The sequence below is a fragment of the Taudactylus pleione genome, unplaced genomic scaffold, assembly GCF_031769625.1.
Source record: "Taudactylus pleione unplaced genomic scaffold, aTauple2 ptg000016l, whole genome shotgun sequence".
NCBI lineage: Eukaryota > Metazoa > Chordata > Amphibia > Anura > Myobatrachidae > Taudactylus > Taudactylus pleione.
In genome coordinates this window covers 52,852,428-52,867,543 of record NW_028284418.1, presented here as the reverse complement: position 1 = coordinate 52,867,543, position 15,116 = coordinate 52,852,428, and the positions used below count along the sequence as shown (strand labels likewise).

General features: G+C 49.0%; 1 protein-coding gene across 2 annotated transcripts in view; it reads right to left on the bottom strand.

The window, feature by feature from the left end:
- FGFBP3 (fibroblast growth factor binding protein 3) overlaps nt 1-15,116 on the bottom strand; it is a 205,136-nt gene that overhangs the window by 32,436 nt on the left and 157,584 nt on the right. The gene's annotated exons all lie outside the window — the stretch shown is intronic.

The window sequence follows — 15,116 nt, the reverse complement described above, 5'->3', positions numbered from 1 at the left end:
CCAAATCCCGTCTAGATTCCACCTGCATCCTCAAAGCAGCAGCGACAAGCGTGCGTCTGTCTGTTAAAGGATGGTGTAACCCTCAAAGTGCGCTCCACAAACAATAAAAATATTCTTCTTCTTTTTTCTGTCTTTGTGAATTGTGTGGGCTGTAGCCGCACTTGCATCCTCAAAGCAGCAGCGACAAGCGTGCGTCTGTCTGTTAAAGGGTGGTGTAACCCTCAAAGTGCGCTCCACAAACAATAAAAATATTCTTTTTTTTTCTGTCTTTGTGAAATGTGTGGGCTGTAGCCGCACCTGCATCCTTAAAGCAGCAGCGACAAGCGTGCATCTGTCTGTTAAAGGGTGGTGACACCCTCAAAGTGTGCTACACAAACAATAAAAATATTGTTCTTTTTTTTTGTGTCTTTGTGAATTGTGTGGGCTGTAGCCGCACTTGCATCCTCAAAGCAGCAGCGACAAGCGTGCGTCTGTCTGTTAAAGGATTACATCGGTGACAGCATCCAAGTGGGCATGTCAGACAGTCCGTACCTGTACTGGCAGGAAAAAGAAGCAATTTGGAGGTCCCTGTACAAACTGGCTCTATTTTACCTGAGTTGCCCCCCCTCCAGTGTGTACTCCGAAAGAGTGTTTAGTGCAGCCGGGAACCTTGTCAGCGAAAGGCGTAGAAGGTTGCTTCCACAAAATGTGGAGAAGATGATGTTCCTAAAATGAATTATCAACTCTTCCAGGGAGACCAGCCTCCAGAACGTACAGAGGGACCTGTGGTTGTGGATTCCAGCGGGGACGAATTAATACTCTGTGAGGATGAGGATGTACACAACACTGAAGAGGGTGAGGAATCGGTGGATGAGGACGACATCTTGCCTCCGTAGAGCCAGTTTGTGCAGGGACAGATTAATTGCCAGCTTGTTTTGTGGCGGCCCAAACGAACCAATCATTTCAGCCACAGTCATGTGGCAGACCCTGGCGCTGAAATGTTTGGTTTGTTAAAGTGTGCATGTCCTGTTTATACAACATAAGGGTGGGTGGGAGGGCCCAAGGACAATTCCATCTTGCACCTCTTTTTTTTCTTTGCATTATGTATAGTTTGGGGCCTAGTTTTTCAAACTGCCATCCTGCCTGCCACTGCAGTGCCACTCCTAGATGGACCTCGTGTTTGTGCCGCCCACTCGTATCTCTTAGCATAGTCATCCAGCTACCTCGGTGCAACCTTTCGGACATAAAAAAACTATTGTGAGGTGTAACGTGTTATGAATAGACTGGAAATAAGTGGAAATTAAGGTTATTGAGATTAACAATAGCATAGGAGCAGAAAAACCCACAAATTCTGTGATTTTAGCTGTTTTTATGCATTTTTTCAAAAAAATACAGATCCAAAACACAAAACCCAGAACCCAAAACACGGAAGGGTGGTTTTGGCAAAACCAATCCAGATCCAAAACACGAAGAAAGATCCAGATCCAAAACCAAAACACAAAACACGAAAAGTGGCCGGTGCACACCCCTAATATATATATATATATATATATATATATATATATATATATATATATATATATATATATTAGGGGTGTGCACCGGCCACTTTTCGTGTTTTGTGTTTTGGTTTTGGATCTGGATCTTTCTTCGTGTTTTGGATCTGGATTGGTTTTGCCAAAACCACCCTTCCGTGTTTTGGGTTCTGGGTTTTGTGTTTTGGATCTGTATTTTTTTTAAAAAAAGCATAAAAACAGCTAAAATCACAGAATTTGTTGGTTTCTCTGCTCCTATGCTATTATTAACCTCAATAACCTTAATTTCCACTCATTTCCAGTCTATTCTGAACACCTCACACCTCACAATAGTGTTTTTATGTCCAAAAGGTTGCACCGAGGTAGCTGGATGACTATGCTAAGCGACACGAGTGGGCGGCACAAACACGTGACCCATCTAGGAGTGACACTGCAGTGGCAGACAGGATGGCAGTTAGAAAAACTAGGCCCCAAACTGTACATAATGCAAAGAAAAAAAAGAAGTGCAAGATGGAATTGTCCTTGGGCCCTCCCACCCACCCTTATGTTGTATAAACAGGACATGCACACTTTAACAAATCAATCATTTCAGCGCCAGGGTCTGCCACACAACTGTGGCTGAAATGATTGGTTCGTTTGGGCCCCCACAAAACAAGCTGGCAATTAATGTGTCCCTGCACAAACTGGCTCTACGGAGGCAAGATGTCATCCTCATCCTCCTCATCCACCGATTCCTCATCCTCTTCAGTGTGTACATCCTCATCCTCACAAAGTATTAACTCGTCCCCACTTGAATCCACCACCACAGGTCCCTCTGTACCTTCTGGAGGCTGGTCTCCCTGGAAGAGCTGATAATTCATTTTGATGAACATCATCTTCTCCACATTCTGTGGAAGCAACCTCCTACGCCTTTCGCTGACAAGGTTCCCGGCTGCACTAAACACTCTTTCGGAGTACACACTGGAGGGGGGGCAACTCAGGTAAAATAGAGCCAGCTTGTACAGGGGCCTCCAAATTGCCTCTTTTTCCTGCCAGTACAGGTATGGACTGTCTGACATGCCTACTTGGATGCTGTCACCGATGTAATCCTCCACCATTCTGTCAATGGTGACAGTATCATATGCAGTGACAGTAGACATGTCAGAAATTGTTGCCAGGTCCTTCAGTCCGGACCAGATGTCCAAACTTGGTCCTGCCTGCCCTGCATCACCGCCAGCGGGTTGCTTAGGATACCTAAGTTTTTTCCTGGCAGCCCCAGTTGCGGGGGAAAATGAAGAAGGAGCCGTTGACGTGTCACGTTCTGCTTCAGCTGACAGTGTGTTCACCAGCAGGTCTTTGCACCTCTGCAGGCTTGTGTCGGCCGGAAAGAGAGACACCACATAGGCTTTAAACCTAGGATCAAGCACGGTGGCCAAAATGTAGTGGTCTGATTTCAACAGATTGACCACCCTGGAATCCTGGCAAAGCGAATGAAGGGCTTCATCCACAAGTCCCACATGCCGAGCGGAATCGCTCTGTCTTAGCTCCTCCTTCACTTTCTCCAGCTGCTTCTGCAAAAGCCTGATGAGGGGAATGACCTGACTCAAGCTGGCTGTGTCTGAACTGACTTCACGTGTGGCAAGTTCGAAGGGCTGGAGAACCTTGCACAACACGGAAATCATTCTCCACTGCGCTTGAGTCAGGTGCATACCCCCTCCTTTGCCTATGTCATAGGTGGATGTATAGGCTTGTATGGCCTTTTGCTGCTCCTCCATCCTCTGAAGCATATAGAGGGTTGAGTTCCACCGCGTCACAACCTCTTGCTTCAGGTGATGGCGGGGCAGGTTCAAGAGTGTTTGCTGGCGCTCCAGTCTTCGGCACGCAGTCGCTGAATGGCGAAAGTGGCCAGAAATTTTTCGGGCCACCCAAAGCGTCTCCTGCTCGCCCCTGTCGCTTTTCAGAAAATTCTGCACCACCAAGTTTATTGTGTGAGCAAAACATGGGACGTGCTGGAATTTGCCCAGTTGTAATGCCCGCACAATATTGGTGGCGTTGTCAGATATCAAGAATCCCCAGGAGAGTCTAAGTGGGGTAAGCCACTGGGCGATGATTTCCCTCAGTTTCTCTAAGAGGTTGTCGGCGGTGTGCCTCTTACTGAAACCGGTGATACACAGCGTAGCCTGCCTTGTAACGAGCTGGCGTTTCTGAGATGCTGCTACTGGTGACGCTGCTGCTGTTGCTGCGTAAGGTGATACATCTACCCAGTGGGCTGTCACAGTCATATAGTCCTTAGTCTGCCCTGTTCCACTTGTCCACATGTCCGTGGTTAAGTGGACATTGTGTACAACGGCATTTTTCAGGACACTGAGGACACTTTTTCTGACGTTTCTGTACAGTCTCGGTATCGCCTGCGTAGTGAAGTGGAATCTAGACGGGATTTGGAACCGGGGACACACTACCTCCATCAATTGTCTAAATCCCACTGCACTAATGGCGGATACCGGACGCACGTCTAACACCAACATAGCAGTCAAGGCCTCAGTTATACGTTTTGCTTCAGGATGACTGCTGTCGTACTTCATCCTCCTCGCTAAGGACTGTTGGAGGGTCAATTGTTTAGTAAAAGTAGTGGTGTTCCTACTTCCTCTCTGGGATGATGAACGACTCCCAGCAGCAGCAACAGCAGCAGCAGCAGCAGTAGGCGTAGCAATGCAGGATCCTCCAGAGGAATCCCGGATAGGAGAGTCAGTCATGCCAGTGACATGGCCTGCAGGACTACTTCCGATCCTGACTAAGGAGGAAATTGACGAGGAGGGAGTTGACGGTGTGGTTTGCAGGCGCTTGGATACAACAGGACAACGGGATTTAGGTGTCCCTGGACTGCTTACGGTCTTAGCCAAAGTTTCTGAACTTGACAGTAACTTTTTATGAACGCGCTGCAGGTGCCGTATAAGGGAGGATGTTCCTAGGTGGTTGACGTCCCTACCCCTACTTACTTCACCTTTACATATGGTACATATGGCAAGACAGTTGTTGTCCGGATTTGGATAGAAATATTGCCAGACCAAAGAGGTGGAATGTTTGGTCTTCTGCCCAGGCATGACCGTGATGGGCTTTTTCATCCCACCGACAACAACTGTCTCCCCCGGAGCCTGATTTAAACAAACCACATCACCATCAGAATCCTCCTCGCCAACTTCCTCCTCAGCGCCAGCTACACCAGTATCCTCATCCTGTTGTACTTCAACAGTGACATCTTCAATTTGCATATCAGCAAGTGGACTGTGGGTGCTCCTTTCAGCACTTGCAGGGGGCGTGCAAATGGTGGAAAGAGCCACCTCTTCCCGTCCAGTGCTGGGAAGGTCAGGCATCGCAACCACCACCACACTTGGACTCTCCTTGGGGATTTGTGATATCTTCTTAGAAAGCACAGTTCTTCGCTGTGCTTTTGCCAGCTTAACTCTTTTGATTTTTTTAGTGGGAGGAGGGCTTCCATCGTCATGTGAAGCTGAACCACTAGTCATGAACATACTAGGGATCGACCTTAGCCGTTCCTTGCCACTCCGTGTCGTAAATGGCATATTGGCAAGTTTACGTTTCTCTTCAGCTGATTTAAATGTCTTTTTCAAGGTCATTTTCCTGAACTTTGCCATTTGGGATTGTATGTGCCCTCTACTATGACATTGGGCATCGGCCTTGGCAGACGACGTTGATGGCATGTTATCGTCTATGTCATGACTAGTGGCAGCAGCTTCAGCACTAGGAGGAAGTGGTTCTTGATCTTTCTCTATTTTATTTTTATCGGAGAAAGTTTGGTCCTCCATTTATGTTATATCGATTTGATATATACGTGCGGCTAAACACAGAAAATAATTTTTTTTTTGGTTTGGACTGGAGTGTACTTTCGGGGGTTACAGCACCCTTTAACGGTCAAGCCAGCCGGCCCTTTACTTATGACACAGGCGCACGCTTGGCACTACTTTGTTGATGCACGTGCGGCTACTGCGCACACAATTCACAAACACAGAAAATAATTTTTTTTTTGGTTTGGACTGGAGTGTACTTTCGGCGGTTACAGCACCCTTAACGATCAAGCCAGCCGGCCCTTTACTTATGACACAGGCGCACGCTTGGCACTACTTTGTTGATGTACGTGCGGCTACTGCGCACACAATTCACAAACACAGAAAATAATTTTTTTTTTGGTTTGGACTGGAGTGTACTTTCGGGGGTTACAGCACCCTTAACGGTCAAGCCAGCCGGCCTTTTACTTATGACACAGGCGCACGCTTGGCACTACTTTGTTGATGCACGTGCGGCTACTGTGCACACAATTCACAAACACAGAAAATAATTTTTTTTTTGGTTTGGACTGGAGTGTACTTTCGGGGGTTACAGCACCCTTAACGGTCAAGCCAGCTGGCCCTTTACTTATGACACAGGCGCACGCTTGGCACTACTTTGTTGATGCACGTGCGGCTACTGCGCACACAATTCACAAACACAGAAAATAATTTTTTTTTGGTTTGGATTGGAGTGTACTTTCGGGGGTTACAGCACCCTTTAACGGTCAAGCCAGCCGGCCCTTTACTTATGACACAGGCGCACGCTTGGCACTACTTTGTTGATGCACGTGCGGCTACTGCGCACACAATTCACAAACACAGAAAATAATTTTTTTTTTGGTTTGGACTGGAGTGTACTTTGGGGGTTACAGCACCCTTTAACGGTCAAGCCAGCCGGCCCTTTACTTATGACACAGGCGCACGCTTGGCACTACTTTGTTGATGCACGTGCGGCTACTGCGCACACAATTCACAAACACAGAAAATAATTTTTTTTTGGTTTGGACTGGAGTGTACTTTCGGGGGTTACAGCACCCTTTAACGGTCAAGCCAGCCGGCCCTTTACTTATGACACAGGCGCACGCTTGGCACTACTTTGTTGATGCACGTGCGGCTACTGCGCACACAATTCACAAACACAGAAAATATTTTTTTTTTGGTTTGGACTGGAGTGTACTTTCGGGGGTTACAGCACCCTTTAACGGTCAAGCCAGCCGGCCCTTTACTTATGACACAGGCGCACGCTTGGCACTACTTTGTTGATGCACGTGCGGCTACTGCGCACACAATTCACAAACACAGAAAATATATTATTTTTTTAGCACTTGGGGGGAGCACCCCTGATGGACAGAGCACCCCCTGGACAACACTACAGCACCCCTTTAGGAAAGGGACACTGCACAGGACTTTGGAGTGGACACAGCCCCTATGGAGAACTGACTGCACAACACAGTCCAGCCAGCCCCTATGGACTTTGAAGTAGTGGACAACAGCAGCACTACACTACACTACACAGCCCTAACTCCCACCCTCCCACTTCACTGTCCACAGCCGAGTGAGAAAATGGCGCCGACGCGGGTACCTTATATAGGATCCAAAACCCGCGAGACTCGGAAGGCGGGATGATGACGTTTTGCCTCGATTTCAGATCTGAGTCAGGCGGGAAAAGTCGAGCCTGACTCGGATCGGGGGGGCTCGGGGGGGTTCGGATTTCAGAAATCCGAACCCGCTCACCCCTAATATATATATATATATATATATATATATTTTTTAAACGCCGGCAACGGCACAGCATCTCGCACCTCTTGCGTCCTACTCCGTGCCCGAATTCGCGGAATTTTGCTTGAGCTTGAAGGCTCAACAGTTTAGGCAGAGAGAGAGATACTTTTGTGTTACCTGCATATACCAGCTATGTATTTACAACTATAATCCAAGTGACAGAGGTTATACAGAGCCGGCCCTAGCCAAATTAGTGCCCTAGTCAAGATTTTGGGTGATGCCCCCCTCCCCGTGGAATCCTGAAAGGGGTGTGGCCTCATGGAAGGGGCCCTCACCCAGCACAGCACCCCCACTATCCCAGCACAGCACGGTATCAGCACCCACCCTCACCCACCACCCCTATCCCAGCAGAGCTTCCCTCTCCCAACAGTGAGCACCAGAGCACCACGGCCCTCTCCCAGTTCCAAACTTACTTTACTTGAGTGCAGCCTGCAGAGCTGTCTGACTTAAGGTACAGCAAGCCGCAGGCGGCGCAACCGCTTTTCCATCTCAGACTGTGAGGCCGCAGCTGTGTGTGACGATAGATGGAGGCGGAGCCCAGAGCCATAAGGTGTGACTCACTACTCCTAGCACCGCAAAGGCCCATGGTGCAGTAGTCCTCCCGCGACCATTTACTTACAGTCCTGAATGAGCCTCTGCCCATGCTCAGAAGCTCATTCTGATTGAGTGACGCCTCCAAGTCAGCCCAGTGCTAAACATTAGCCGCTGTCCAGGTGCTCCGCCCTCACAGACTGCCCCCTGCTGTTCCGCAATTGGGCCTGATTCAGAGCCGGACGCTCTGACCAGAGCGCTCGCTCTGAGGCCCTGATTCAGACCCACTCGCAAGCGGCTGTCCGCTCGCAAGTGGGTCGATGGTCTGCACTGAGCATTCGCACGACGGAGGGAGCTCCGTCGTGCGCATACGCCAGACGCGACGAGCGAAGGAAAGTCCTTCGCTCGTTGTGTCTGATCAAAGGGGGCGTGCTGTCGATGTTGACTGACAGCACACCCCCTTTGGTGGGCGTGCAGGGGGCGTGCCTCCCTGACAGGGGCGTTCCCAAGGGAACGCCTCCCGTCAGAAGCCGGCCCACTGACATCACTAGTGATGTCAGTGGGAGTGATTTTGGCTCTGATAGAGCCAAAATCACTCCGGGCCTTGCGGTTGAAAACCTCAACCGCAGGCTCCGGCTCGCAGTTTCGATGGTTGCGATGGTCACGACCATCGCACTGCACGCTCGTATAGGCTGTGGGTGGTGACCCACAGCTATACGAGCGTCCAGGAGGACGCTGCATTTTTATGGAGGGCGGCCCTCATTCAGAGCGTGCACTCTGCTCAGAGCGTACGGCTCTGAATGAGGGCCTGAATCAGGGCCCTCCTCCATGAAAATGGTGCGGCCTACTGGATGCTCGTATAGCTGTGGGTGACCACCCACAGCATATACGAGCGTCCAAAAAGATGGTCGCGATGGTCTTGACCATCGCGACCATTGGACTTGCGACGGAGACCCTGCGGTAGGGTCTCCCTGCCACAAGCCCTGGAGTGATTTTGGCTCTATCAGAGCCAAAATCACTCCCACTGACATCACTAGTGATGTCAGTGGGGCCGGCTTCAGACGGTAGGCGTTCCCATGGGAACACCTCCGTCTGGCAGGCACGCCCCCGGCATGCCCACCAAAGGGGGCGTGCTGTCAATCAACATCGAAAGCACGCCCCCTTTGGTGCGAGACCCGGAGCAACAGCTTGGCTGTCGCAGTCCGGGTCTCGCGCATGCGCACGATGGAGCTCCCTCCATTGTGCGCATGCGCAGTGGGGAACATCGACCCACTTGCGAGCGTACTGCCGCTCGCGAGTGGGTCTGAATGACCCCCATTGACCGCTCACTGTTTGCTGCTGCCAGGCCCGATTGGAGCTGCTAACTGAGCTCCGATCGTGGATGCTGTGCAGTGGCAGTAGCAGCTTCCAGAGTCTCTGCCCAGCCGGCAGGAGGTGCTCCAGCCATACTTGCACCAAACCTCCACTGGCCCTATGCGGGCTTGGATGCCCTTAGGCACTTCAAATGACCTAGGCACTTGCTTAGTTTGTCTATGCGTAGGGCCGGCTCTAAGTTTATTTATATATATATATATATAATATATATATATATATATATATATATATTAGGGGTGAGCGGGTTCGGATTTCTGAAATCCGAGCCCCCCCGATCCGAGTCAGATCCGAGTCAGGGTCGACTTTTCCCGCCTGACTCGGATCTGAAATCGAGGCAAAACGTCATCATCCCGCCTTCCGGGTCTCGTGGGTTTTGGATCCTATATAAGGTACCCACGTCGGCGCCATTTTCTCACTCGGCTGTGGACAGTGAAGAGGGAGGGTGGGAGTTAGGGCTGGCTGGGCTGTGTAGTGTAGTGTAGTGTAGTGCAGAGTAGTGTTGTGCTGTGCTGTGCTGCGCTGTGCTGCTGTTGTCCACTACTTCAAAGTCCATAGGGGCTGGCTGTGTTGTGCTGTGCTGCTGTTGTTAATAGGGGCTGTGTCCACTACTTCAAAGTCCATAGGGGCTGGCAGGACTGTGTTGTGCAGTCAGTTCTCCATAGGGGCTGTGTCCACTCCAAAGTCCTGTGCAGTGTCCCAGTCCTAAAGGGGTGCTGTAGTGTTGTCCAGGGGGTGCTCTGTCCATCAGGGGTGCTCCCCCAAGTGCTAAAAAAATAATATTTTTTCTGTGTTTGTGAATTGTGTGCGCAGTAGCCGCACGTGCATCAACAAAGTAGTGCCAAGCGTGCGCCTGTGTCATAAGTAAAGGGCCGGCTGGCTTGACCGTTAAAGGGTGCTGTAACCCCCAAAGTACACTCCAGTCCAAACCAAAAAAAAAAATATTTTCTGTGTTTGTGAATTGTGTGCGCAGTAGCCGCACGTGCATCAACAAAGTAGTGCCAAGCGTGCGCCTGTGTCATAAGTAAAGGGCCGGCTGGCTTGACCGTTAAAGGGTGCTGTAACCCCCAAAGTACACTCCAAACCAAAAAAATATATATTTTTTCTGTGTTTGTGAATTGTGTGCGCAGTAGCCGCACGTGCATCAACAAAGTAGTGCCAAGCGTGCGCCTGTGTCATAAGTAAAGGGCCGTCTAGCTTGACCGTTAAAGGGTGCTGTAACCCCCAAAGTACACTCCAAACCAAATAACAAAATATTTTTTCTGTGTTTGTGAATTGTGTGCGCAGTAGCCGCACGTGCATCAACAAAGTAGTGCCAAGCGTGCGCCTCTGTCATAAGTAAAGGGCCGGCTGGCTTGACCGTTAAAGGGTGCTGTAACCCCCAAAGTACACTCCAAACCAAATAACAAAATATTTTTTCTGTGTTTGTGAATTGTGTGCGCAGTAGCCGCACGTGCATCAACAAAGGAGCAGCGCCAAGCGTGCGCCTGTGTCCCATAAGAAAAGAGCCGGCTGGCTCATTTCTTAAAAGGTGGTGTAACCCACAAAGTGCACTACTCTCCATCAAAAATAAAAAAATATTTTCTGTGTTTAGCCGCACGTATATATGAAATCGATATAACATAAATGGAGGACCAAACTTTCTCCAATAAAAATAAAATAGAGAAAGATCAAGAACCACTTGCTCCTAGTGCTGAAGCTGCTGCCACTAGTCATGACATAGATGATAACATGCCATCAACGTCGTCTGCCAAGGCCGATGCCCAATGTCATAGTAGAGGGCACATACAATCCCAAATGACAAAGTTCAGGAAAATGACCTTGAAAAAAACATTTAAATCATCTGAAGAGAAACGTAAACTTGCCAATATGCCATTTACGACACGGAGTGGCAAGGAACGGCTAAGGTCGATCCCTAGTATGTTCATGACTAGTGGTTCAGCTTCACATGACGATGGAAGCCCTCCTCCCACTAAAAAAATCAAAAGAGTTAAGCTGGCAAAAGCACAGCGAAGAACTGTGCTTTCTAAGAAGATATCACAAATCCCCAAGGAGAGTCCAAGTGTGGTGGTGGTTGCGATGCCTGACCTTCCCTGCACTGGACGGGAAGAGGTGGCTCTTTCCACCATTTGCACACCCCCTGCAAGTGCTGAAAGGAGCACCCACAGTCCACTTGCTGATATGCAAATTGAAGATGTCACTGTTGAAGTACAACAGGATGAGGATACTGGTGTAGCTGGCGCTGAGGAGGAAGTTGGCGAGGAGGATTCTGATGGTGATGTGGTTTGTTTAAATCAGGCTCTGGGGGAGACAGTTGTTGTCCGTGGGATGAAAAAGCCCATCTCGGTCATGCCTGGGCAGAAGACCAAACATTCCACCTCTTTGGTCTGGCAATATTTCTATCCAAATCCGGACAACAACTGTCTTGCCATATGTACCATATGTAAAGGTGGAATAAGTAGGGGTAGGGACTTAACCACCTAGGAACATCCTCCCTTATACGGCACCTGCAGCGTGTTCACAATAAGTTACTGTCAAGTTCAGAAACTTTGGCTAAGACCGTAAGCAGTCCAGGGACACCTAAATCCCGTTGTCCTGTTGTATCCAAGCGTCTGCAAACCACACCGTCAACTCCCTCCTCGTCAATTTCCTCCTTAGTCAGGATCGGAAGTAGTCCTGCAGGCCATGTCACTGGCATGACTGACTCTCCTATCCGGGATTCCTCCGGAGGATCCTGCATTGCTACGCCTCCTGCTGCCGCTGCTGCTGTTGCTGCTGCTGGGAGTCATTCATCATCCCAGAGAGGAAGTAGGAACACCACTACTTTTACTAAACAATTGACCCTCCAACAGTCCTTAGCGAGGAGGATGAAGTACGCCAGCAGTCATCCTGAAGCAAAATGTATAACTGAGGCCTTGACTGCTATGTTGGTGTTAGACGTGCGTCCGGTATCCGCCATTAGTGCAGTGGGATTTAGACAATTGATGGAGGTAGTGTGTCCCCGGTTCCAAATCCCGTCTAGATTCCACTTCACTAGGCAGGCGATACCGAGACTGTACAGAAACGTCAGAAAAAGTGTCCTCAGTGTCCTGAAAAATTCCGTTGTACCCAATGTCCACTTAACCACGGACATGTGGACAAGTGGAACAGGGCAGACTAAGGACTATATGACTGTGACAGCCCACTGGGTAGATGTATCACCTTACGCAGCAACAGCAGCAGCGTCACCAGTAGCAGCATCTCAGAAACGCCAGCTCGTTCCAAGGCAGGCTACGCTGTGTATCACCGGTTTCAGTAAGAGGCACACTGCCGACACCCTCTTAGAGAAACTGAGGGAAATCATCGCCCAGTGGCTTACCCCACTTAGACTCTCCTGGGGATTTGTGATATCTGACAACGCCACCAATATTGTGCAGGCATTACATCTGGGCAAATTCCAGCACGTCCCATGTTTTGCTCACACAATAAACTTGGTGGTGCAGAATTTTCTGAAAAGCGACAGGGGCGAGCAGGAGACGCTTTGGGTGGCCTGAAACATTTCTGGCCACTTTCGCCATTCAGCGACTGTGTGCTGAAGACTGGAGCGCCAGCAAACACTCTTGAACCTGCCCCGCCATCACCTGAAGCAAGAGGTTGTGACGCGGTGGAACTCAACCCTCTATATGCTTCAGAGGATGGAGGAGCAGCAAAAGGCCATACAAGCCTATACATCCACCTATGACATAAGCAAAGGAGGGGGTATGCACCTGACTCAAGTGCAGTGGAGAATGATTTCCGTGTTGTGCAATGTTCTCCAGCCCTTCGAACTTGCCACACGTGAAGTCAGTTCAGACACTGCCAGCTTGAGTCAGGTCATTCCCCTCATCAGGCTTTTGCAGAAGCAGCTGGAGAAAGTGAAGGAGGAGCTAAGACGGAGTGATTCCGCTTGGCATGTGGGACTTGTGGATGAAGCCCTTCATTCGCTTTGCCAGGATTCCAGGGTGGTCAATCTGTTGAAATCAGACCACTACATTTTGGCCACCGTGCTCGATCCTAGGTTTAAAGCCTATGTGGTGTCTCTCTTTCCGGCCGACACAAGCCTGCAGAGGTGCAAAGACCTGCTGGTGAAAACACTGTCAGCTGAAGCAGAACGTGACACGTCAACAGCTCCTTCTTCATTTTCTCCCGCAACTGGGGCTGACAGGAAAAAACTTAGGTATCCTAAGCAACCCGCTGGCGGTGATGCAGGGCAGGCAGGACCAAGTTTGGACATCTGGTCCGGACTGAAGGACTAGGCAACAATTTCTGACATGTCTACTGTCACTGCATATGATACTGTCACCATTGACAGAATGGTGGAGGATTACATCGGTGACAGCATCCAAGTAGGCATGTCAGACAGTCCGTACCTGTACTGGCAGAAAAAGAGGCAATTTGGAGGCCCCTGTACAAACTGGCTCTATTTTACTTGAGTTGCCCCCCCTCCAGTGTGTACTCCGAAAGAGTGTTTAGTGCAGCCGGGAACCTTGTCAGCGAAAGGCGTAGGAGGTTGCTTCCACAGAATATGGAGAAGATGATGTTCATCAAAATGAATTATCAGCTCTTCCAGGGAGACCAGCCTCCAGAACGTACAGAGGGACCTGTGGTGGTGGATTCCAGTGGGGACGAGTTAATACTCTGTGAGGATGAGGATGTACACAACACTGAAGAGGGTGAGGAATCGGTGGATGAGGAGGATGAGGATGACATCTTGCCTCCGTAGAGCCAGTTTGTGCAGGGACAGATTAATTGCCAGCTTGTTTTGTGGGGGCCCAAACGAACCAATCATTTCAGCCACAGTTGTGTGGCAGACCCTGGCGCTGAAATGATTGGTTTGTTAAAGTGTGCATGTCCTGTTTATACAACATAATTCCAAGGACATTTCCATCTTGCACCTCTTTTTTTTCTTTGCATTATGTACAGTTCGGGGCCTAGTTTTTCAAACTGCCATCCTGTCTGCCACTGCAGTATCACGCCTAGATGGGTCACATGTTTGTGCCGCCCACTCGTGTCGCTTAGCATAGTCATCCAGCTACCTCGGTGCAACCTTTTGGACATAAAAACACTATTGTGAGGTGTGAGGTGTTCAGAATAGACTGGAAATGAGTGGAAATTAAGGTTATTGAGGTTAATAATAGCATAGGAGCAGAAAAACCTACAAATTCTGTGATTTTAGCTGTTTTTATGCTTTTTTTCAAAAAAATACAGATCCAAAACACAAAACCCAGAACCCAAAAAAACACGGAAGGGTGGTTTTGGCAAAACCAATCCAGATCCAAAACACGAAGAAAGATCCAGATCCAAAACCAAAACACAAAACACGAAAAGTGGCCGGTGCACACCCCTAATTAATATATATATATATATATATATATATACACACGATACTGTATAAAAGGTTTAGACATGTGTGGAAAAAATGCTGCAAAGTAAGAATGCTTTCAAAAATAGAAGTGCTAATAGTTTATTTTTAGCAATTAAGATGAAGAGTAAATGAATAGAAGATAAATATAAATCAAATCAATATTTGGTGTGACCACCCTTTGCCTTCAAAACAGCATCGATTCTTCTAGGTAGTCAGGGATTTTGTAGGATTATAGTCAGGTGTTAGATTAACCAATCATACCAAACAGGTGATAGTGATTATCATTTTCATATGTAGGTTCATATATCATTTTCATATGTAGGTTGAAACACAGTCATCCCTGCCACTCTGTACCCCCATCCACGTCACTCTGCTCTACTAAACTGTGCCACTCTCTCTCCCATGCATCCGCACCACTGTTCCCCCCCTCCCCCCTCGTTGCATCACTTTGTCCCCCCATCCGCACCACTGTTTTCTACCCATCGGCATCACCTTGGCTCCTTCCCATCTGTGCTGCTTAATCTTCCCCCCCTCTCTCCACACCTATCTGTCCCCACCCACACTGCTCTGTCTCTTCTCCCATCCACTTCACTCTTATCCCATCTGTGCAGCTCTATCTTCTGCTCAGACTTCAGTTGCATAGACTGCATGTGTGTATTCCAATGAGCACGCCGGAGCTAGAGTGAACACTAAATGGTGGGACAGTTTCATTGG